This window comes from Podarcis raffonei, chromosome 1 (assembly GCF_027172205.1).
Source record: "Podarcis raffonei isolate rPodRaf1 chromosome 1, rPodRaf1.pri, whole genome shotgun sequence".
NCBI classification, from domain to species: Eukaryota; Metazoa; Chordata; class Lepidosauria; order Squamata; family Lacertidae; genus Podarcis; species Podarcis raffonei.
Window position 1 is genome coordinate 47943273 of NC_070602.1, and position 24596 is coordinate 47967868.

General features: G+C 42.7%; 1 protein-coding gene and 1 long non-coding RNA gene across 8 annotated transcripts in view; one reads left to right on the forward strand and one right to left on the reverse strand.

The window, feature by feature from the left end:
• The window catches only part of RAD51B (RAD51 paralog B), a 293246-nt gene that overhangs the window by 16419 nt on the left and 252231 nt on the right, over positions 1 to 24596 (reverse strand). The window lies entirely within an intron of this gene.
• Positions 1 to 24596, forward strand: part of LOC128412353 (uncharacterized) — a 38412-nt gene that overhangs the window by 2585 nt on the left and 11231 nt on the right. The window contains exons 1-3 of one of the 3 annotated variants that reach the window (XR_008330058.1): positions 1363 to 3867; positions 4000 to 4218; positions 22907 to 24395. This is a non-coding gene — a long non-coding RNA (uncharacterized LOC128412353). Of the gene's footprint in view, positions 1 to 1357; positions 3868 to 3999; positions 4981 to 22906; positions 24396 to 24596 lie in introns of those variants that run through there. The other 2 variants (XR_008330054.1, XR_008330061.1) reach the window with 2 other exon arrangements.

The following is a 24596-nucleotide window of genomic DNA, read 5'->3' on the forward strand; positions in this document are numbered from 1 at the left end:
CCATGTGGCAGGCCCAGTTATAAGCTTGAGCACATGTTGGGTTGGTTCTAGAGGGAGATTGATGCCACTTATGCTCCAGCCCTCATCCAGTCTGTTTCATCGACCATGACAGAGCAAAGTGAGCTTTACGGTGTTTGAATGAGTCCACAGGAGAGAGACTAGGGCCTCAGCAGGATCACCTGCTCTATCCACCGGAAAGCCTGTCAGAGCAGTCAGGAATCTATCAGGTTCCACCAGTCTCTTGGGAGTGGGCCATCCTAACTGGTCCCCCACCTGGGAAGAGAGATTGACTTTGGAGGAACGGCACAGAGGAAAGAGTTAACACCCCTTCAATTGCCGCAACCTCAGTCAACTCACTCCCCTGCCACTGCCTTTATGATAGGAAAAATACTTCCACATCACACTCAGTTTAACCAGAAACAAACACTCCAACAGTTCCTCCTTTCACTTCCAGTTCCTGGGAAATCGCTGCTCTATTTTGTCCTTTAGTGAAATTTGCAGGGAGGTGGAGATATATTTTTTTAATGCTACTGTAGTCATATATCCCCCTCAAATCTGCCTATATGGGCAGCAGACATTGTTGAATGTGTTTCAATTGCAACTTTTATATAATTAATACAACCAACCCATTGTAAGAATAAACACATTTTTAAAAAGGAAACTGTTATATTAAACTAACACAACTATTCCAGAAGCTAATGTGGGGCAGGATATTGCCAAATACATGACTATAGCACAATAAAGGCAGAGCTTTATACCAGAGGGATGCAAGATTGACTCTGTTTTCATGGGGGAAATGGGTGGGTTGTGGAATTATGCAAGAGAAGCAGTCTGTTGGATGGCCATCTGTCATGATGATGTAGTTGAGATTCCTGAATCGCATAGGGTTGGACTAGATCGGGGTCGGCAAACTACAGCCCCCAGGCCGAGTCAGGCTCGCCAGGGTTCTAAATCTGGCCTGCCTGGCCATTTAAGAACCTGCCATGAAGCCGAGACTCCAGGCGACGGCAACGGGAGGAAGAGGCCAAGTGGCGGCATCCCTGCCAATCAAACACCACGCCTGGTTTACCTCAGCGCAGTGCAGGGGCATCTCTGCCAATCAAACACTGTGCCGCGCTGAGGTAAACCAGGCACGGCGTTTGATTTGCAGAGACGCCACCACTCGGCCTATTAATCCCACCACCGCCCTGGTGCTCCTGTGGCTGCTGCCACTCTTCATCGCTGTGAGGGGGGCGGCAGTGGCATTCCTGGAGGAGGACAGCCAGCCTGGGCTAGGGCTTGTGGGGTCGCCGTGGCGCTCCCATTGGCAGCCGATGTGATGGTGGAGGACAATGAGGCCAGCGGTGAAGTGGCCCAGGTGGCGGCCTTCACCTCTGGGGAGCAGGAGGACAAAGGGGTGGAAACGCCTGCATGGGGCGGCAGCTGCAGTGAGGCACCAGCTTGTCCTTGTTTCCATCTCCGTGCTCCTTGGAGAGGTGCACTGGGCAGTGCGCGCCACACTTGGCCAGCTCCTGCAGGCTCCTGGCTTCCGAGGTGCCCAGCTCCCACGAGCGTGCCAGCCCACTCTCCAAAACTTCCTGTCCAGCCCCCAACAGTGTCTGAGGGACAGTGAACTGGCCCCGTTTAAAAAGTTTGAGGACCCCTGGATTAGATGGTCCTTGGGGTCTTTTCCAACTCTACAATTCTGTGATTCTAAGTAAGTAGGTCAGCATAAGGAGTGAGCTTACAGAGATCAGTTTATTTTTAATCTGATTTCTCTTTTTTATTCTTAATAAAAATTCATATAATTTGGCTGTTGGGTGCTGAAGTGTGGTTTTGCAAAACACTACGGTTCGGATAATATCCCACATACCTGGCCACTGGGCATATGCCGCTAGGGCAAAAAAGGAGGTTTCATCGAGAAAAGAGCAGGCTGCGTGGAATCCTAGGGTGGGAGAGGCAGCTGGATGCCAGCCCTGTTGTCCTGAGTAAACTGAGAGGAATCTGGCTAGGAAACACAGAGTGCATTGTCTTGGGAGCCTGGGTTTTTAGTATTTTACAGTTCTGTCTCATCTGTGAGCTATAAGTGTGAAAGGGAGTGGTTGTGGCAGTGAGTAGCTGGCCGGAGGCAGCTGGCCAACCCTACAGGGCAGTTTTGCAGCAGTTGCACAAGGAAGGGCATAAGTAGGCTCTCCTAGCCTTTCCCCTTCCATTATAGAACAAAGGCTTGTTCTTGGTCTACAGCTTGAACCTGGGTTTGGACCTCCTGCTGATCAAGCCAAACCATGGCTCAGCACTGAGCAGCAGGAGAGCCTGGGGAGGAAGGCAGCAGCTGCAATCTCCTCTCCTGCAACCCGCACATTACGTGCAGTCTGGGTCTATTATATTTTGCTTGGGAGGGATGAGAAAGTTTTGAATTTTTATATCTTATTAAGTTTTTTTGTTTCAGCGAAGGTTGATTACACTGACAGAGGAATAAGAATGTATTTCTATGCTGATAGTTCCACCCTTGGGAACTCGAGCTCTTAAATCATCTGCTTAAATATGCATGTGTGCATTTCTCTTATGTTTTTACCACATGCAAAGGTTGGAAAAATAATCTGTGTCTTAAATAAGAGGGGGGAAATGGAACAAAAACAAACAGCAAGCAAAAGAGAAAAAAGAGAGGACATGCACACAGTGAGAAGAATGTCAAGAGTTAATCCCTGGTGTAATACACTGGAGGGTAAATTCATGTTGTCAGAGGAACAGTTCATGCAAGATTTATGTGTCCCCCCCACCCTCCGGTGAACTTTAAGGTAAACCTCAGCCGGCGACTGCTGCATTCCTCATAAACCCCTAGCACAGCCCGCTGCTGCTTTTCCAAACTGCTTTCTCATTATTCAATAGCACATTTTTCCACAGCATTCTGCTCTTGTTAATACTTGCTTGCTGCAATTTTTTTTTAAGTTCTGCAGTAAAAACACCTGTGTTTTATTAAGACTCAAAAATTGTGTTCCGCCTCCTTATTTTGACTGCAGTGGCATTAACCCTTTCAGAAGTATGCTTTGGAGGGCTGCTGCTGAATCCAAAAAGAAAGGCGCTTAAAAGAAGAATGGGCCATCAGAGAAAGTGACACAGGAAAGCATGGTTTTGTGTGGGGCTGGGGTAACTATGGCCTTGTGTAATGCTTGCTGCCATATCACAAAGTGAAGCTTGGGTGAATGAAGGAACCCAAAGGTGTGATCTTGCAACAGAAGGAAAGGCAGGGATGGGGCTAGCAAACTGCAGGTTGACTACGGCCTGGTTTGCACATCATGGCAAGTGAAAATATAGCTTACAACAGGTGTGCAGAGCCTTTGGCCCTCCAGAGGTTGCTGAACTACAATTTCCATCATTCTTGGCCATGGGCTATGCTGGCTGGAGCTAATGGGAGTTGAAGTTCAGCAACAGGGTCAAAGATTCCTCGTTCCCTGCTTACCAGGCCTACTCAAATGTGTGGATTCCCATAGAGGCCCCTATAGCTGATTTGTTTATTTGTCTCTTTTTTTACTTGCACTGAAACTGGGACTCATGTTTAAACTCTCAGCTCTCTGGGAGTCTGCATGCTTGTGTAGTCCCAGTAGACCACCATTTGGCTTACTGTGACATGAGAACCAGCTCAGTGAAAGGAAATCTGTGGTGATGTGGGACAGGTGAGAAAGGAGGGCAAGGCCTCAGAGGCTGTGGAGTCATTGCGACATTTTAGTAAAAGTGAGCTCTGAGAGAAAGAATGCAAAAGTGCTTAAGGCTGATGACCTAATCTTTGCCTTCTTAGTACAAAGAGTCAGATGGGTGCAAGACAGAAAGACGTGATCCTTGTGCTGTCAGATCTGTTCAAATCAAACAACCGCATGCACCCAGAATCAGGTACATAGCGCTGCTCCACCCATTTGGGTCACAGAAGGGGGAAATTGCAAAACCAGCACCGGCTACATCAGAAGCACCACTCAAGGTACAACATTTCTCATAAAAGTCACAACGAACCTTTTCTGTTTTCAGGGAAATACGCCTCCTGTAGCAGCAAACAGAAGCAGGAGAAAGTCTTGTGCAGATGTATCCCTACGGCTGGAGTGCAAGGAATGTTGGCAAAATGAATTCTTCTTGAGATAGGATGAGTCCAGGACTCAAGGCATGAAGGAGCCCCTACAAGAATCGAAAACCTCTCACCTCCAGTTCCTTGACAGCTTAATGGATGTAGGTAACAGAAAGTTTTAAAAGGTAATAAAAACCTTGGTGGCTTGAATGTTTTGTTAATTCTGTTCTGAGTTGTATCAGAATTACAGGGTAGTATTGGCACCTAGTTTTTGGCAGTTGTTCTTCTCTCCACCTTTATAACTATTGTCTTCAGGCTACGAAGCACATATTATGGTGTTCATGATAGTCACCTCTTACTAGTTTCTATGCGACATTCTTCTACTCATATCTATAAGTGTTCTACAAAAAAAGAAATTTACCTTGTAAAAGAAAGTTGTGCCAAAGGGCTTATATTCCAAAACTGCAAAAAGGGGATGAACAAAAGTGAGCAAAATCAGCTTTGATGGGATTTACCAGCAGAGTATAACTCAGAGAGGTTTCAGCTCAAGGGACATGGAACTCATCTGTTAGAACCATTTATACATGTATGTGTCTGAAGACTAAAATCACAGTGCTCAATACATGTAAACAGTGTTCAAAACTACTTCAGTGTGACTGTGTATAAACCTGACTTGCACTTACAGAACTTCACTCATTGTCAAAGCTGTAATTTGCATTTGCTTGTATACTGTGGTTTGGAACCATTATATGTCAGTCTTGAAGAATATGCGCAAATTAAGGTAATCACATGCTATCACCACTAATTTACATACAAATGTAAATATCCAAACTCATGAAATATGTTGGGCCCTGTTATTATGGAGAGTAAACAGCAATGACTCGCCTGTTATTTACACAGCCACCCAAACAGGGCATTTTCTTCCACTGTCACCCAGATGGGCAACACAGCAAGGGGTATAGAAGTCAGTGTCTAACCTATGTTCCGAAATGGGCTCATAATCATGCTTCATAGGTGGCCTGGCCACCTGGATTATGACTCGACAGTAATAGGGGGTTTGCCATTGCTGATGTTGTGGTTGTTGAGCCATGTGGCATTCTTTCTTTCCTTTAAAAAAGAAAGGCCGGGGGGGGGGATGGAGCAACTTAGGCGTTCTTTTCTCAGAGCTATGAACATTTTACTTCCCACTACTGGAATGACTCTAGCCACAGATGATTCTTTCCTCCTCAAAGAACTAGCTATGAAAGGGGAAAGCATGTTGTATTACAGGCGGCGACCATTTTGCATGCGTCCAATTGACACGACTGCCGACGTGCAAGTCCTTTTGGATCCAGAAGAGGGCAGAATGGGGGACGTAACAGGGCAGAGCGGGCTTATGTGTACTCTGCCAAAGCGTGTTGGGGCCAGGAGTGGAATCCCCATGCAAAATGGTTGCTACCTGTATTCCATTTTATTTTGTTGTATGTAATCACTTTTATGGCAGAAGTGTCAAGTAAAGCATATTGTACTGACCTTGAGGATAAATAATAATAATAATAATAAATTTTATTTATATCCCGCCCTCCCCAGCCGAAGCCGGGCTCAGGGCGGCTAGCAACAATAAAACAGTACAAAAGTACAGCACAAACAACACTCTAAAATCATTCATTATAAAATTAGTTAAATTCAAGCCACTGGCCACCACTGGGCCAGAGCTCCGCGAAGATTGTCGAGGGAGGGAGTCAGGCTGTGCCCTGGCCAAAGGCCTGGCGGAACAGCTCTGTCTTGCAGGCCCTGCGGAAAGATGTCAAGTCCCGCAGGGCCCTAGTCTCTTGTGACAGAGTGTTCCACCAGGTCGGAGCCACAGCCGAAAAAGCCCTGGCTCTAGTTGAGGCCAGCCTAACTTCTCTGTGGCCTGGGACCTTCAAGATGTTTTTATTTGAAGACCGTAAGTTTCTCTGTGGGGCATACCAGGAGAGGCAGTCCCGTAGGTACGAGGGTCCTAGGCCGTATAGGGCTTTAAAGGTTAAAACCAGCACCTTAAACCTGATCCTATACTCCACCGGAAGCCAGTGCAGCTGGTATAGCACCGGGTGAATGTGATCTCGCAGCGAAGACCCCGTAAGGAGTCTCGCTGCAGCATTCTGCACCCGCTGGAGTTTCTGGGTCAGTCTCAAGGGCAGCCCCACGTAGAGCGAGTTACAATAATCCAGTCTGGAGGTGACCGTCGCGTGGATCACAGTGGCTAGGTCAGGGCGAGAGAGGTAAGGTAAAATCATCAAGCTGCTATGGAAGGTAATCTGAAGTACAAATCTGAGTGAGCAGCACTCATTTAATTTCACCGTTGCCCCATGTTGTCTCAGCACTATCTTTATCATTACACTTGTTTAATGTAGCCAGGATTAGCTTCTGATGAAAATGCCACACAATCAGGGCTGTAGCTGGGGGTGGGGAGTTGGGCCCCTGCCCAAAATCTGCTAAAAAATATGTCCATAAATATGTCTGCCTCTTCCTCTTGATCACCGGAGCCTATGTACCTATATGGAAAACTCCATGCATGCATGCACACAGCAGCACCTAACCAAAGTGTAGCGTTTTGGAGAGGCCAGCCAGCTGCTGCAGGAGTTCTGTTGGGGGTGTCGCCTTTCGCTTTGAACCCTCTCTTGATTTGCTCGGCTTCCTCTCTGCCCGTCCCCTCCCCGAAAGAAGACCAGGACAGGCCCCTTGTTGAGTAGAAAGGGGGATTGGGGGGGCTTTTATCCCCCGCACCCCAGGAGGAGGAGCACTGCCCTCCTTTGCATGCCGGGGGCCTCCTCCTCTGTCGCAGCACAGGCTACGAAGGCGCCAACGAGGCGAGTCAAAGGGCGCTGCTTTGCAGAAGCGAGAAGCCACCAAGACACTTTCCTGCTTTCATGGAACTGAACCCCATTTGAACAGGTCAGCTTCCTTCTGAGTAAAAGCATGCATTGGCTTGGGCTAAATAGTCATGCAAATGAAGAGGGTGTGTCAGACTCCAAGCCCTGATCAGGAGAGAAATGATAACACCTGGGCACCATTGAAATGAATGGATTTGTTAGTGGTGAATTAAATTGTCCCATTCATTTCAATGGGATGTGGGCTGCGATGGGCTTTTGCTGAATTGGGATCATCAAGTGTAAAATTTGGTGAGTGTAATAATGTAAATTGTGAAATGGGACTTTTCTGAAAGGACAAACGGGGTCTATGCGTTCAGAGAATATAATATCATTACTATGCCAGTTTCAAGCAGCAGCGCTACTTGAAAATATTGGCGCGACTTCCCATTTAGATATGTTGAAATGTCTAACCAAGTATGGGTTAAGAGATGTTTATCCGAATATCTAAATAGCACTGAGAACATTTCTCACTATGCATCTTATGAATGTAGTTTCAATAAATTAAAACTCATAAAAAACAACCTAAGATCAAGTATGAGTGAAACCAGACTAACAAATCTAGCAATCTTGTCCATCGAGTATGAACTAACATAAAAAATAGACTTTGATGAAATTATTACTGAATTTTCTTCAATTAAAGGGAGAAAAATAAAGTTATAATCCCATCAGACTTCATTGAGGAGATTGCTACTTAAAGCCAGAGTTGGCCTAACTTGACTTTCATATTTTTCCCCCCAAATAACAACTCTTGTGAATAAGAAGTTGTAACTTGTGACTTGTGAATCATAATAGTCTTCTTACTTTATATTAACCAAATAAACACAGATATTGCAAAAGTAATGCCATTTTACATCATATAGTATTATAATGTAAAGTTATTATTGTGGAACAATTCAGTACGATATTGTTTGTACATTTCATTTAGGCGTATCTGTGTATTGTTTTTACAACTGAATTACATTAAAAAAAAACCCTGTCAATTCACATCAAAATGTCATTTTCTTTGCTGAAACCTTTTATTAAGAAATAATAAATTAAATATTGGATTTTCTGTGAAAGAATTCATTACAAGGTGAACTGCATGAGGAATTGAATGGGTGGGTGGGGGTGGGTTTGAGGAGAGGCAGAAAGAAGAGCTAATCTGTCTGTGGCTAGGGGGCTCAATCTGGACGGTTCTGCAGGGGCCCAAGATCACCTGGCTACGGCTCTGCACACAATAGCAAAAAAACAATTTCTAGGTGATGGGGTAAAATGATATAAATTAGCTAGTTACAGTGAAGGGGGAGGTAAAGACAAATGCCCAAGAGGAGGAACAATATGATCTTGTCCAGACAAGGCCAATCCTTCAAAAGCTTGTTTCTCTTGCAAAAATACCAGGAAGTAGATAGAGTGCAAACAGGGATAGAGTACCAGATGAGGTATGGACTGTTCATGCAGAAATCAACAGCAAATGACAAACAAACAAAAACTCCACCACTCAAAACCCCCCCACTACTCTGCTTATTTGTATGCACTCTAAAGTATGCAGCTCAGCAACAACAGCAATGGCACATAATTCTTGCAAGCAAAAGTTGTTCCCATGCCTACCAGGTATAAGGAATGAATCAGTCACTACATTAAAAATATTAGTAGGTTAGGAAATAAGCATAATCACCTATAATTTAGACATGCCTAAAACAGGACACACAAAAAGTCACAAAACTGCAGTTTAAGAGAGCCACTAATTTGTGTCATAATGCACAGCACTTAGTGGAGAAGAAAGAGGCATTCACTTACATTGGCTACTATGCTATGGAGCACGATGGTTATATACGTATTGATGTGTGAGAGCAGCTTAATGAGCACAATTCTATTGCTTGTTAACTTTGAAGTAGGTCCCCCTGTATTCAATGGGACTTATTTCTTAGTAACTAGTGTTTAGAACAGCAGCTTTAGTTTGTGCTAATGGTCTAGACTAAGGTTACCAGATTTTGTTCAAAGAATCCGGGGACACTTTTTTCTTTTTGAAAAGAGAGGAAAAAGTTATTTTTATATATATATATATATATATATATATATATATATATATATATATATATACACACACACACACACATACATATATATATATACATATATATATATATATATATATTTAAAAATAATAAGTCATATCTTCTCTTCTGTGGTCTCCTCTGTCGTGTGGCCTTCCTCTGGGACCCGGCCTGCTCTCTTGGAGCGCTAGCAGCCATGGAGTAGGCTCAGGTCGGGCCTGGGCTCGGCCATGTGTCCGTGCCCTCCCAGTGCTCTCCTAACTCTCCTCAGTGGCGGCAGCAGCAGCGGCGCGGCAAAACGGGGGCTCCCCTCTTTCTTCTCCTTCCTCTTTCTCTCTCTTCCTTCTCCTTCTTCTCTCCTCCTTCTCCCTGCGTTGGCTCTGGGGTTTTCCTGGCCCCAGAGCACCGCTGGGCAATTGGCTGGGCACTCTCGCTCCCGGCTCGATTTGGGTCGGGGGGCGTCAGCAGTTCCCCCAGTTGACGCGCCAGCGTCCCTGGTTCCCCCTCCGCAGTGGCAGCAGCAGTCTCAGCAGCCCGGAGCCAGCCTGGTAGCGCAGTTGCCTCTGGCTGGCTTCAGGAGCTGCTCATTGCTGTGGCGCCCGCCATTTTGCCTCACCGGAAGTCCCCATATGATGGGTCTTGTGCCGTTGAACCAATCAAGCAACATTCATTCCCTACTAATAAACCTATAAAACTTAAAATATAAATCTGGGGACATTAAATGAAATCCGGGGACATTCCAGGGATGGATTTTATCCGGGGACAGATTTGTAAATCCGGAGTCTGTCCCCGTGAAACATTGAAGTCTGGTAACCATAGTCTAGACCCCCCTCTTCACATGCTCAGTTGCTACCTCAAATGGTCCCCGAGTCATGGCTCATCCATATGTACCTTTTGCCCTGCACTTTCTAGGCACAGGTCCATGCTTTCCCAGTCCTAGTGCTCCCCCCCACCCATTGCTTTCCCCAGGGAAACCCGATTTTATTGTTGGGTTTTCCGCAGATTGTTGTTTGCTCCAATTCAGCGACAAACAGCACCGCCAGGGATGGGGGACAACGCTGTCAGACACAGACCTGGAAAGCCTGGTCCTGTGCCCAGAAATGCAGAACAAATATAAGTATGGATGGGCCCTCAGGGGAGAACTACGGACACTATTTAGGTAGAGTTGATGCTCCTGAAAACCAGCTGAGAACTGGGATTGTGAGTGTGTCAACATTTTAAGAGACTTTGGCTGTCTACACACCCTCAAAACACATTCAAAGGACATTCTTCTCCTCAAAAAGTTCTGGGTATTGCCTGTGTCCACAGCACCTGGTTTGGGACTCAGACTAAGTAGGAGTGAGATGAAAACCCCATTTCCTATGGTTGACAGAAGGATGGAGATGTGAATCTGCATGCTAGCTGGGTTCACCCTTCCTAATGCTTCTGTCTGCCACACCTCCACTGTCTTGGGTTTGCCAGTGTGAGGGGAGAGAGGGACTTGCAATCAGTACACAGACTTATTCCTCCTGGTATCCTCACAGAGCTTCTGATGCCTTAAGGACCAATGAGTCTTGAAGAGTAACTACAGCTGAAAATGGAATCCCTTCCTCTTAGGTCTCTGCTCTAAACAACTGAAATACTGGGAGGCTTGAGGCAGATTCTGCCTCTGAGGAAAACATGGGAGTCTGCTCAGACCTTTCTAGAACCTTGGTGAGCTAATCTGCCCTACATTGCATATTGAAAAGTGAGATATGGGAGCACTCCTAGGCTGTATAGAAGTAACTTTGGAAATGGTACTTGGAAAATGAATTAGCCGGCAACTAATCTGCTCTTATCCGTGTTTCTGTGAACTGAATTCTTTTATTCTGTCTTCCAAAGCTGAGATTTTAGCAGATTTCAAACAGAATAAAAATAAAACAGAAAATAGGCATATTTGGACTGATTACTCAACAGGGGTCGTTTGTGACAGGAAGTGCAGCTGTGTGACTAATAGGCCTGACTTTTTCTTGGCTTCTTTCCCCTTCAAAATTCTTGTTTACTGCTTGGGTTCTAAAAAAAAATTAAATAGAATGGCAAAAGCTAGCAATATTCCAGGAAAAAATGGTCTGTGCAATAAGCAAAGGCAGTAAATTTTACAGAAAATCAGGGCTACAGAACACTCCTCCAAATATTCCTTCCAGGCTCCTGACTCACGTCATCTCTCCCCCTGCTTTTCTCAAAACATATGTCTAGCAGATCCCTTTTTCTCCTGAGGGGAGGGGAAGCATATGAATCATATTTTGAACATTTAACTCTGGAATTCCTGAGAAGAAAACTAACTCCAAGGAAACAAAGGGACTTTGTGCATTTTGCACTTTATCCATTGCTATTGCTGGTTCCTAATAATCATTTTGCTTTAATCAAAAGTTGGAAAACACTTTTGCACGCTGTGAAGACAAGAATCTGATCTTGATATGATGGGAAGGTTCATAGCATCACATGAAGCATAATCAACAAAGCTGATAATGTTATTGGTGTAAACTGAGAGGTAAAGAAATGCCAAGGTATAGCATTGAGTGCAAGAGGGATCAAAGATATGAATTGTCGTTAGGAAAAGTTCCAGGAGTCAAGAGTACTATGGACACTTCCATTTACCCCGAACTTCCTTAGAATTTGCATCCGATCAGTGGCACTGGTCTGAAAGCTTTTAATTTATGTTCCAAAGCAGAAACTGTCAGGTGTGAGTAAGACCCATATGATTTGAAGAACTGTTACAAAAATTAAGCCCTAAAAGGAACACAAGAATGAAATGAAAATCTCTTCTGGGGTTCTGATCTACTTTAACTGAGGTTATTCAAGAGGGAAACCTAACATAACATACTTGCCATGCAAAAGCCACTTGAATTCTGCCATGGATTTCATTGAGTATGGATTTTGGAGACTAAACAGAAATGATAGAAAAATCTGCTCTTGGTAAAACATTGCTGGTAGAGGAAGTCAGAAGAGTCACATTCTTTCTCGTTTGTATATTCTTTAGATATAAACATAATGAATAAAGCAGGATTGTCTCTATTTCAAATTAGCTCAGAATGTATGCTTCATGCACCACTTAATGGCAACTGTTGCTGAGTTTATAGAGCACTTGGACAGAGCCACTATAGAACTACAGAAGACTAAAGTGGCCCAAGTGGCCCATTGAGGGATATTCAGCAGGGGTAGCCAACATGGTGCCCTCCAGATGTTGTGGGCTACAACACTCATCATCCTTGACCATCGATTGTGCTATTTGGGGCTGAATTGTAGTCCAAAACATATAGAGGGCAGTGTATTTGCTACCCGTGGTGTGGGGCATCAACTGAAGTTTAGAAGCAAATACATCTATATTCAGCAGCAACAAATGATTCTTCTTATTATTTCAGTTTGACAAAATATTTTAATTGTTTCTCTTTCAAAGCAATGGCAAAAGATTGCAAAGAGCTCAGAACAGTCCAAAGATGGTTGCGTTTCTACAGCAGCACAATGATTCAGGGGCATACATCTGGTAGAGGGTTTAGCGATTCTTGAAACAAACTATAGTATATTTAAGATAGAATAGTATGTTCTACCTGAAGGGTACAGAAACTCACATTTGCCTTTAATCTCTTCTTGTTTTTTCTGCCACAATCAGACTTCAATTCCAGATGTTTCCCTTCAGGCTGGTTTGGAGCATGACAGGGTTGCTATTTTCACAGAATAAATAGTCTGGGATGTACATACAGTTACAGTCTACACACTCAAATATGCCCATTCTTGGAGATTGCTAACATTTCATTTCTCACCGGGTGGCTAACATATGGGCTGCCAGCATTTGAGGTATGTTAGCAGGGGGTTGAGTGTAGCATTTTCCATGCACTACATACATTCCAATGTACAGCAGAAACTGCGTTTCTAGGGGCTTAGTTCCAATGAGCTTTCAGTTGCTATTGACATACATTCCCTTTTTTGAAAGGTCCTCACATTTAGTTAAGAAATGTTCAGGAGAAATAGGCTGTCACTTTTCCAATAGCGAGCTATTTTTGAAAAGTCTATTAAAATCACTTTTAAAAGGCAAATTCATTGATTGCTGAAACACCTTCTTGTCAATCTGGCAAGAGTAAAAGTACGTTTATTGTCTCCAACACCATTAAGAGATCAGGTTTACTGGGGCCAGTTCAAGCCTTGGTAAAACTCCATGGCAGTCAAATAAGAGTTGGCTGAATTCTGTGTGTGTGTCAGCTGCCACATCACAGAGTCTGATGTCAGGGCAGAGGTCTGAGGCAATCAGATGGCAAGCCATAAAATCTGGTTTTTTAAGTTTAGTCCTGTTTGTGTTCTGAATACCTGTGTCTGATGTAAACACTTGAGCAACCAAAAACCTTCCAGAACAAAGCCTGTAAACAGCTAGATGTGATGCAGTAAAGATTTACTTGTCTATATGTCTCACCATGTTCTCACCTGACATTTTTCCCACCAAGAAAAGCTAAGAAGGGAGTGAGCAATGGGAAGAAAAGTAATAAGGATATGATGGATTTGCAGGATACCGCCTCCCCCTGAAAAAAACCTCCACACGTTAGTGGTGTGGTAAAACTGAAGCAGTGTTATTTTCCCTTCTTCAAACTGGCACAATTTCCAGCATGTTGATGCTGATCCCATTTCAGGTTTTATATGGGGTCAGGTATGTGTGTTTCATACTTACCTTTTCCCTCACTCTTCCCAGGCACAGTCCACAGTCTTTAAAGATTTGTGTCCGTGCACCTTTTTTCCCTTCTGAAACTTTTCCTGTGAAAACATACTCTTTAGCACTCAATTGGACCAAACATCAATTCAAGTTTTCTGCAGGTTGCTGTTTGCTCTGACTGAGCGGGTTTTTGCAGGGAAAGCTCCAGAGAAAAAAAAGGGGGTTCACGGACATGGATTGTTAAAGACTGTGGACTGTGCCTGGAAAGAGCGCAGGATAAGCCCACAGAGCCCACAAACTAACACCAAATTTTTTTTGGGGGGGGGAGAGTTAAAGCGAATTTGCAAAAAAACCCAAAACCCATCAGATTTACCTTTGAATTTTGATGGTTACTATTCTCCAACTATGAGTGCATGGCAAGAATTTGCTCTTCAGCATCAGCATTTGACTTCAAAATTTTGCAGCAGCAGGCAGTATTTGCCATCTGACATGAAGCTGCAGTCAATACTTTATGATGCCAGATGTAATGAGAAGGTGAATCATATACCACATAGCACAACACTGAAAAAAGGGTAAAAAACCTCTCCCTCCTGATTTGTTAAATAACTGATTTCTACATATCCCAGATTTCTCAAAGTACTTCAAATGTTTTTCTTCCTCAGGTGATCCTCTTTCTCAATAGCTACATAAACATCATATGTCCACTTGAGCAATGTAATTTTTGTATATGAGGGTATACCTCAGTAGCAGAGCATGTGAAGAAGATCCCAGAAGGTCCCAATTTCAATCCCTGGCATCTCTAAGTAGGGTTGGTCAAATCCCCTGTCTGAAACCTTGGAGAGCTAAAGTCAGTCAGTGGAGACAATGTTGAGCTAGATGGATCAATGGTTTCACTTAGTATAAGGCAGCTTCCTGTGTTATACAATAGATAGACTGCTGTCTCTAAGCAAAGCTATTATTTTGCACTCAACATTTGACAATCCACTTGACAGTGTTGGGCATGCGACAATCAATGTTCTTGACAGCAGATATGTAGTAACCATCAGTATTTGACACCTGACTTCCAACAGAATTTAGAGAACTGGATATTAACTTCATCCATCTAGTCAATCAAAACAGTTGAATTTTGCCTTCCAAGTCCAGCACTCGAACCATGGACTACAGTGGCTGTCAAGCTAAGAAACGGCCCACTCTGAGATTGCTCTAGCTGTAATTTTTGAACGGCCTTCAGAGAAACCAGATTCCAATTACCTTGAATTAAATGGACTTATAAATGAAACTCTTTGGCTGTTTTGAGTTATATTTCTGAGAAAGTTATCCTTAAAATGTGGCATAAGTTTCTTTCCATGGAGCTATCATCTTGGTGTTTTTTTCTGGAATTCTTGCTACAACTGCATGATCCCTTTTGTTATCACTGACAGGCCAATATGCCCAGAGGCTCAATTTAAGAACTGAGAGGTACCAATGCTGAATCCTGCCTGGAAGCCATTCACCTGGATTCCATGCTGCCAAATTCCAGGTGTGTGGTTGCTGGCTGTGATCACCTCATGGTGAGGGAAAGGTACCCTACAGACACCCAGAGGCATTTTATTAGTTCACGTGTTCCAGGGATGAGTCCAGGCATCTAAAATAAGATCTGAGGCTCAGCCCTAGCTCAAAGTAAGCATTAAGTTAGTAAATTAATAAGTTAGCAAGTTAGTAATCTGCAGAGTAGTTCAAAATCTCTGGGCTTTCTTGCTGGCTGTAGATGCAAAGCCTGGCAAATTCACTGATGGATATGTGCTCTAGTTTTTTAATTTGTAATGTTGCTATTGTACAACTCGAATTGTAAAATGAAAATATACACGTGATGTCTACTCAGTGCAAAGCAGCTGTTAAGAAGGTGAATTCCATGTCGGGGATTGAAAATGGTGGTGTTCATTACCACAGGATAGTTACCAACTTGGACAGCTTTAAAAGCAATTCCGCTTGGCATCTGGGTTGGCCATGGTGAGAACAGGAGGCTAAACTAGATTTAGTGTCGAAGGCCTTAGTCAGATCAATAAATGCCATATACAGGGTTCGGTTTTGCTCTCTGCATTTTTTTTTTAAGCTGTCCAGCGGAAAATATCATGTCCACTGTTCCCCTAGAAGGTCTAAAACTATTTTGGGATTTAGGAAGGGTCGCCCTGGATATTGTTGAGAGACGGGTTGCTAAGATCCTTGCAATAATTTTGCCGGCTGCAGCTAATAGAGAGGTGCCTCAATAGTTTCTGTAATCGGTTCTGTCACCTTTTGTTTTAAGAGATTGATAATTTTGGCATCCCTAAAGTCTGCTGGGATCTCCTCTCTCTCCCAGATTTTTTTGATGAGCTTGTGCAGATGCCTGATAATCGTCTGCCAAAGCCACTACTCTATTCCAAACTTAAAAATGGAAAGTGTAATGTTGGTGGTCAACAAAAGAGGTTTAAAGACTCTCTCAAGGCAAATTTTTAAAAATGTAGTATAAACACCAACAACTGAGAAACACTGGCCTGCGAGTGAGAACAGCCTTTACCAAAGGTGTCATGGGCTTTGAAGATGCTCGAACTCAGGACAAAGGGAGAAACGAGCTAAGAGGAAGGCATGCTTGGCAAACCCTCACCACGATCAACTCCTGCCCGGAAACCAATGTCCCCACTGTGGAAGGGCGTGCAGATCTAGAATTGGCCTCCACAGTGACTCATGGACTCACTGTTAAAACCGTGTTTATGGAAGACAATCTTACTTGGCTACGAGTGATCGCCAAAGAAGAAGAGACTAGATGGGTCTTTGGTTGATGCAGCAGGGCTCTTTTTTATACTCTTACGATCACATCTTTATCTCTGTTGCCAGCATTAGCTATTCAGATACAATTATAATTTCCTCCCAAATAGAGTTTTCCAAGTGGCAAGCCTTTTTGAAAATTGTATTTTTTCTTCCCTCATTTTCCCCTCCCCATTTTTTTTATTTTTTGCCAACACCGGTATTGGTGGCAGTTCTGCCATTTTAAGAGTTGGAGAAGTGAGGTTCTTTTGCACGTACTCATATGCTACAGAGGCCAAGACCAAGACTTCCTCAAAAAGGTCAGTTTTATATAGAAAAGCAAGCAGGCTAATTGCCTCCCCTCACTGCCTTTTCCTAAGGCTCTTGGCATCTGGCCCTGTTATGTGCAACCCGCGGTTTGACCAATGCTTCCTCTTGTTTGCTACTGCATACTCAACTAAACTGTATAACTGAAGGGAAGCTTATGCCAGTTATTAGTGCTAAGGCAACCCATGCCCCCAGATGAGGGGGTAGTTTCATGAAGAATTTCCTTCTGGAGCCTCTGCTTTCAAGGGAAAAAGGTTATGTGAAGGGCTTTTGGCTCGTCTCTTATTAACTGGTTGTTGTTGTTGTTTTAAAAAATGTAAATACTAAATTTTCTTTTTTGTTGTTGTTTCAAGATTTAAATTAATTGCAGAAAAAATGTGAGGTACCTGTACCTTTTATTCTTCTAAACATTCCCTGTGCATTCATAGAGATGGCAGCCAAGTGGCACATCAAACATTCTCAAAAACCATTCTCCTAGGCTGCTTCTCCTTCATTCTCTTCCACCAAGTTCTGCACATGATCAACCCAAACAGCCAACTTACAGACTCACCAACAAAGTGTGCCACAAGATAGATTGGCTATTGGTAACGGTCCCTCTACAGCAGCCAGCTTCTCATATACACTACTTTTCTGGGCTGTAATTACTCCCATGTTGCTGCAGTATGTGCGTAAATACTGCAACCACTTGGGTGGGGTCTTTCCCAACCAATTACTTATCTGGTTGAAAGGACATGTACAATTGGTGCCCCCTACCTACTTGGGGTCGCACACATACACTACAGGAAAGCAGATTCCATGCAGTATTAGAGAAGTGTGAAGGGGGCATTGCTGCTTATAAGTCCAGATGGAGAGAAGGAATAGTATTATTTTCCTGTTCCATCCTTTCTGTAGAGTAAGAAAAAGTATTAACCACTGCTAAATGTTGGAGCATCACTTGAATATTAAATAAGGAGTGCTTACTACTGAAGAAGTATAGCTGTACCATGTTAGGTATACTTCTAAAGGCAACAACACATTTGAAACAGTAGTATATATGAAGCAGACACCTGATTTATAACTGTTTTTTTTTACCTTTTTCTCCCCACCACCCATCATTTGCAATAATAGGATAAAGTACAAATTGATTAGCAGCTATTAGAAGCCCTAACAGACATGGAATATGTAGTATGGTGATGTGCAGAAGCGTCGGTACAAAACAAATGTAAGCTTGCTGCACGTAAAGGGAAATAATGTCACTGTTATTGTAACTAGAAAGTATGTTGGGCATGCCAAGCAACACTGAATCTAATCTTCTCTGGCTGCTTTTCTGCTCCCTAGGCTCTTCATCTATCTTTATCTCCCCTGTCCCCCAACTGGAAAAAAATTAGTACTTTTTGAGTACAAGCAATAAATCAAAAAGTCTCTGGTGTTCTGCATCAACTTCTCAGATTGTTTAAAATCCAGAAACTCACATACAAAATAAGAATGTAGAAACAGAACAGGCAGTAAGGAATATGGGACCCAGGAGCACAACAAAGTTTAGCATGTGGAAGGGAGAATGGAAATAAAACTTGGTATAAAGGAGAAGAGATCACAATGTCCTTCTCTGAAGTATCACAGATCATTTTCTGACATGATATTGAATGCAAAACTATTATTCTAGAGATATAACTGACTGACTTTTGGAAGTATGGAGCCTAGTTTAGCACAAATGTCAATATAAAGTTTTCCAAGATGAAGCACATATCCTCATGGGACAGGGCACCAAAAGACCATAAAAGAATGGGAGGAAAGTATTATTTGCTAATTATATAAATTACAGACCACTCTTAATTTCAATATAAATCCCACCGCAGATTGCAATAAACCATTAAGACCAACAAATACTGTTTCAAACCTCAGTATCAACCTTTCAAATCTGCTATGGGTTTTTAGAGTATTATTTGCCTTTCGCTTTTGCTTTGTTTTCTGTGTGTGATTTTGTTAGCTGGAGAAACAAATATTAAAAAACCGCACACTTGACGTCAGTTCAACACAGTTCAACACCAGAGGCGCACATCAAGATCTGTGCATCTGTGAGGGCAGGCCACTCAATTCCACCTTCAATTGAACAAATGCAGATGCTGTGAAAGATCGTAGATGCTTAGCCATCCTGAAACATTCCAAAGCTGACTGAACAAAATGACCAGCTGCAAAGACATAAGCCAGGGGGGCCTGAGTATGTGGCTATTGGGATATGGAGCGGGAGTCTTCCTGGTAGAAGGTGGACAGGGAAAGTAAGGTTCACCCCTGAATGTGCCTAAGGCAGAGGGAATGGGGAGGGAAACTTTATAGCATGGTCTCTCTCCATATGTGCCTGTCCATATACTGTCTTCATCAGAGAGCCTTCTCTGGGCTTCCCCACCTTCCATTTTTTAATAGGTAGCTAGCAGGGAAGGATACTTTCTCTTTAAACTTCTGCCCCCCACCAGACTGAATACTTGGAGAGCATCCTATTGATGGAAAAGTATGCAGAAAAGGGGAGGGAGGGCTGCAGAGATAGTTGAGGCAAGACCCACTGGGGTTGAAGGAGTAGGGAAGAGGGAGTTAGGAACAGGGCCAACAAGAAACCTGAAGAGGGAGCAAGCAAAATGAAGGAGACACCAAGAAGACAGTGAGCCAGGGGAAAGCCTCATATGTTGTTGTTGTTTAGTCGTTTAGTTGTGTCCAACTCCTTTTGACCCCATGGACCACAGCACACCACGCACTCCTGTCTTTTTTTTTTTTTAATAATATTTTTATTAAACAATTTTTATATTAATACAAACAAAACATACATAAACAAACAACAAACAATAACAGAACAAAAAACAGGTACCATTTCATATCCTAATTTCTTAAACCTTTCTTCCTCGACTTCCTCTTGCCTCCCGTTTCTGTATTCCAAATTCTTATAATTATTCAGCGAATCTTCCCTTATTTTACTATCAATTTATGTTAATCATCCTTATTCTCTTTGTCTTAACCGTTACTAATAGTAACCATTTATTTTAATCCAACATCATTCTAACTGTCATTAATTTTGTAGTATTTCTTTAAATAGTCCTTGAACTTTTTCCATTCTTCTTCCGCCGCTTCTCTTCCCTGGTTTCGGATTCTGCTCGTCATTTCTGCCAAGCCCATGTAGTCCATCACCTTCATCTGCCATTCTTCCAGTGTGGGTAGATCCTGTGTCTTCCAGTACTTTGCAATGAGTATTCTGGCTGCTGTTGTAGCATACATAAAAAAAGTTGTATCTGTCTTTAACACCCCCTGGCCGACAATACCCAAGAGAAAGGCCTCTGGTTTCTTGGGGAAAGTATATTTAAATACCTTTTTCAGTTCATTATAAATCATTTCCCAGAATGCCTTAATCTTCGGGCACGTCCACCAGAGGTGAAAAAATGTACCTTCCTTTTCTTTACATTTCCACGCACTCCTGTCTTTCACTGCCTCCCGTAGTTTGATCAAACTCATGTTCGTAGCTTCGAGAACACTATCCAACCATCTCGTCCTCTGTCGTCCCCTTCTCCTTGTGCCCTCCATCTTTCCCAACATCAGGGTCTTTTCCAGTGAGTCTTCTCTTCTCATGAGGTGGCCAAAGTATTGGAGCCTCAGCTTCACGATCTGTCCTTCCAGTGAGCACTCAGGGCTGATTTCCTTCAGAATGGATAGGTCTGTTCTTCTTGCAGTCCATGGGACTCTCAAGAGTCTCATCCAGCACCATAATTCAAAAACATCAATTCTTCGGCGATCAGCCTTCTTTATGCTCCAGCTCTCGCTTCCATACATCACTACTGGGAAAACCATAGCTTTAACTATATAAAGCCTCATATACGGCTTGGCAATCACGAGGGTTGTGTGCAGATGGAAAGAATTGGGAGTGGAGAGGCAAAGGCACAAATTCAGTGAGATGGGGGTGTGTGTGTGTGAATTTCACATGCCAAACTCAGACAACTAGCCAACTTTTGGATCAGTAAGATATATTGTACTTCAGTTTATAATTTGTCTTTGAACTTTTAAAATATATCTACTATATATTGTGGAAAGCTTGTTTGTCCAGCCACTGTGCATTTGGACACCTTAGAGATCGTAACCAAGCTTTTCATGATGGTTCCTGAGATCAAGACGCAGGTTTTTCCTCTATGTTTGGATACAACTGGGTGTTATTTTGAATCAAGATGGCAGTCTGAACCTTTCACAAATGCAATGAACCATTGGTTTCAGAATTACACTGAATTTTTGGTTTCATAGAATTCCTGGGAAATGCTGGGTACAAGGTTGCTAGTTTTCTATAGTTTTCTTGAACACCCTTTAGGTTCTAAACATGTTGTGACCAGTGCTTTTTTCCTCTCCAGGGGGTACTCAAGAGTAATGCAGTACTGGCACCTCCTTTTTCGTTGTTAAAAAATGTAACAACTTCTTGGTGAGAAACAGCACCTATTTTTTTAGAAAAGTAGTACTGATTGTGAACCATCTAATAACCCAGCAGTAATGGGACCAGTGTTACAGTGAGCAGGAAGAACCACCAGGACATAATGCTAGCAAACAGCAATCCATTATTCAAGGCTTACATGCTTTAGGGAGTGAGGGAGAAAGGAATATGGTTTTAATTTCAGGCCTTCACTTTCTAGGTGCCCCCAAGGGGCATACACATTTCCTATATAAAGTTCAGTCTGTTTGCAATTAAGTCCTCCTCCTCTGCTTATTCCTAGCTAAATTAAAAATAGTAAAATCAGGATAACCTTGGACTTTTTGACATAAACAAGGCCACTGTTTGCAGAGGTATAAATATACTGATCAGGTTTATGGGTTTTAGAAGGCTGAAACAGCCTTGTGAACTTTTCATGTTGAACGAATGTTATGTTTCAAAGAACTAATAAGCATCTGTGCCTCCTTTTGAAACCTGAAGGCTTTTCAGTGAGAGCAACTTCTTATTTGAACTTCAAGTGTAGTCCTGTATAATATCAGCCCTGGAAGCTAACTTCATTTATCTGAAACAAATAAAAAAATTCCTTCCAGTAGCACCTTAGAGATCAACTAAGTTTGTTATTGGTATGAGCTTTCGTGCGCATGCACACTTCTTCAGATACCACTTCTGAAGCAGTGTGCATGCACACGAAAGCTCATACCAATAACAAACTTAGTTGGTCTCTAAGGTGCTACTGGAAGGATTTTTTTTATTTTGTTTCGACTACGGCAGACCAACACGGCTACCTACCTGTAACTTCATTTATCTGGGCTCGCTGCAAATACCTCTTAAGTGAGTTCAGGGATTTCTGTGTATGGTCTGACTAAATTTCACCCACCATACAATATTTCTCCACAAAATGTTTCAGCAATATGCACCCCACAATATGTTTGAGCAGAAGGGGGAAGATGTTCTGTCTTTTTGCCACTTCTGTCATAATATACACTAATAAAGGTACTCAGTTCTCTGAGTGTGTATCCATATTGACTCAAAATGACATGACCCACAAAATAGAGGGAGATAGCACCATGCTTAGGGAAACCCCAAGGTTTGCAGATGTACAAAAAGTATTTAAGGGGAAAAACCTTCCAAAGAGGTTGTGGGAGATTCTAAAACAGCCTAATAAGGAATGATCTCAGTGGTCATGGAGCGCTGGTGTGAATGGTGCACATAATAATAATTTCTACCTCTCTTGTATTACTTGAACTTTCAGGATAGACAAAAGGAAATACTTCCTTGTGCAAGACATGTTAAATTCTGGAGGAAGCTTTGCCAAGATATAGTGATGATTGCCAACTTGGACAGCTTTCAAAGGGGATTGGGCAAACATAAATCTATCAGAAGGTATCAGGCAATATGCCTCTAAATATTAGTTGATAGAGAACACCAGCAGGAGAAGGCTGTTGCATGCCCATGGGCATCTGGTTGGCCACGGTGAGAACAGAATGCTGGACTAGATGGGGCTTTAGTCTAATCCAGCAGGGCTCTTCTTAACTTCTTAGCCTAAATTTTCACCCTTTGCTCTCAGAACAATCAAGTGACACTACCATTTCTAAAAGTCAGAAACTCAAAGAGCTTTTAGTTTTACTCTTAACAATTTATCCTAGATGAAGAGTCTTGGTGGAGTTAAAAAACTTCATTTGTTTCATTTAAGCAATTCAAGTTTGCCCAATAGAGGAGACCATCACGGCATTATTTTCTTTCCTTTTTTCTTTTCTTTTCTTTTGGCAGCTTGTGATTTTCCAGTTGGAGATATAAACTCCAGCAAGCAAATTGCAGGTAGGGTGAATTTCTTCTGTACCAGCACCTCCCTGCCTCGTGCCTCTCTCTACCCTCTCACCCCAGGCATTCTTTGCTGCTCGTGTTTATATTTCAGAAACCATATGCCAAAAAGGAATCCCCTTTCAGCAGTAAATAGGTCCAGGAGAAACTAACTCAGCAATAGTCAAGCAAGAGACTGGCTATATGAGTATAACTTTTCTATTTTTTATGACACTATTTAGGATTAGGGAAAATTAGAAAGAAAGGAAGTTCTTTTTTTCCATTTCCCCACTTTTTGTTGAGCACAATTGGCCAGGTGTGTTTCTCCTGGCAACTCTTTACTAGGCCTTTTGAAGGCCTATGGGGAAATGTTTCCTCAGTCCCACTTTGTATAAATACACATTTAGGTATTAGTGCTTCTTTAATTTTTATTGTTCAAGTTCTATGGAACTCCTTGCTACAATAATTCAGAATTCTGTGGTGACTTTTTTTTTTTTTTGCTGTGACCCATTCCCTTAGAATGCTTTTAAAACCTCCTAGTAGCTTAGTATAATAGGTTTAGGTGTGAGATTGACTCCCACACTGGAGAAAGAATGAACTATTAGCTAAGATGGTTCATTAAAGGGATATTTTGTACATTAAAATACTGACGTTTACTATAGGGTCTTGATTATTGTTTCTAAGAACTCAATAGATTTGGATGCTGAAACCTGCCTATCAGAGGCATTTACTTCAGGTCCAATTACCTAAAGCTCTAACCCAGCCAAATTCACTCAAAACTCGGTCCAGTAACTGGATACAATCTGCTTCTGACACCAAATTTCCTCCAGGTGTACTTATGACTGCCTGGACAGTTTAGCTTTACACATCGACAGCCTGTTAGTCTAATACAGCCACTGGCTCCCTTCCTTTGATACTGACCAGCAAAGTATAGTTATCACACTGGGCAGGACTAGCTTAGACCTCAGCTATCCCACTTTGCCTCAGCTTTTACTGGTCTTAGCCATCATCAACTGACTTTCCCAACTGGCGTTCTTTCTCCACACTTGACAGTTAACTGTCCTTTTTTCACTGCCTAGGACTGCCAGCCAATCAGAATCTGTAGCTTCTTGAAGGAGAAAAGAAAAGCAGAAATTTGCTTTCCACTCAGTATCACAGATGCCCTCTCTTCCCTGCCATGTGTTCCTGAAACCTGGGACTGTTCCAAATCTTAAACATACTGGAAAGCATATCCTTAGGCCAGCTGTGATCTGATCATGCTGTAATGAATGAGAGAAAACAAAAACCAACACAGAGCTGGGCAAACAATAGGGCTCCTTGTTCTAGCCTGGAAGTGATCTTCATCCTCCATACCCCTCTCTCCATCAAAGCATCCCGCAAAAAGCAAGATTCTGAGAGGGTTATGCAATATGCCCTGGGTGATCCTTTCGTGACTAAAGTGGCCTGTGTTGTTTTGGAGGTGACACTCCTTGCATTGGAGAACATATGGGAAGGGAACTATTATAGATCCTTTAAAATAGGTGATCAGCAAAGCAGTCATTCTTTCTGCCATTTATAAGCTTTGTGGGGGTGTTCAAGGCTAGAGTTTTTTAAACTTCTAAAACAAGGACTAGAAATGATTCTAGTCCTTCTGTAAATCATCTGGAAACGATAATTTTAA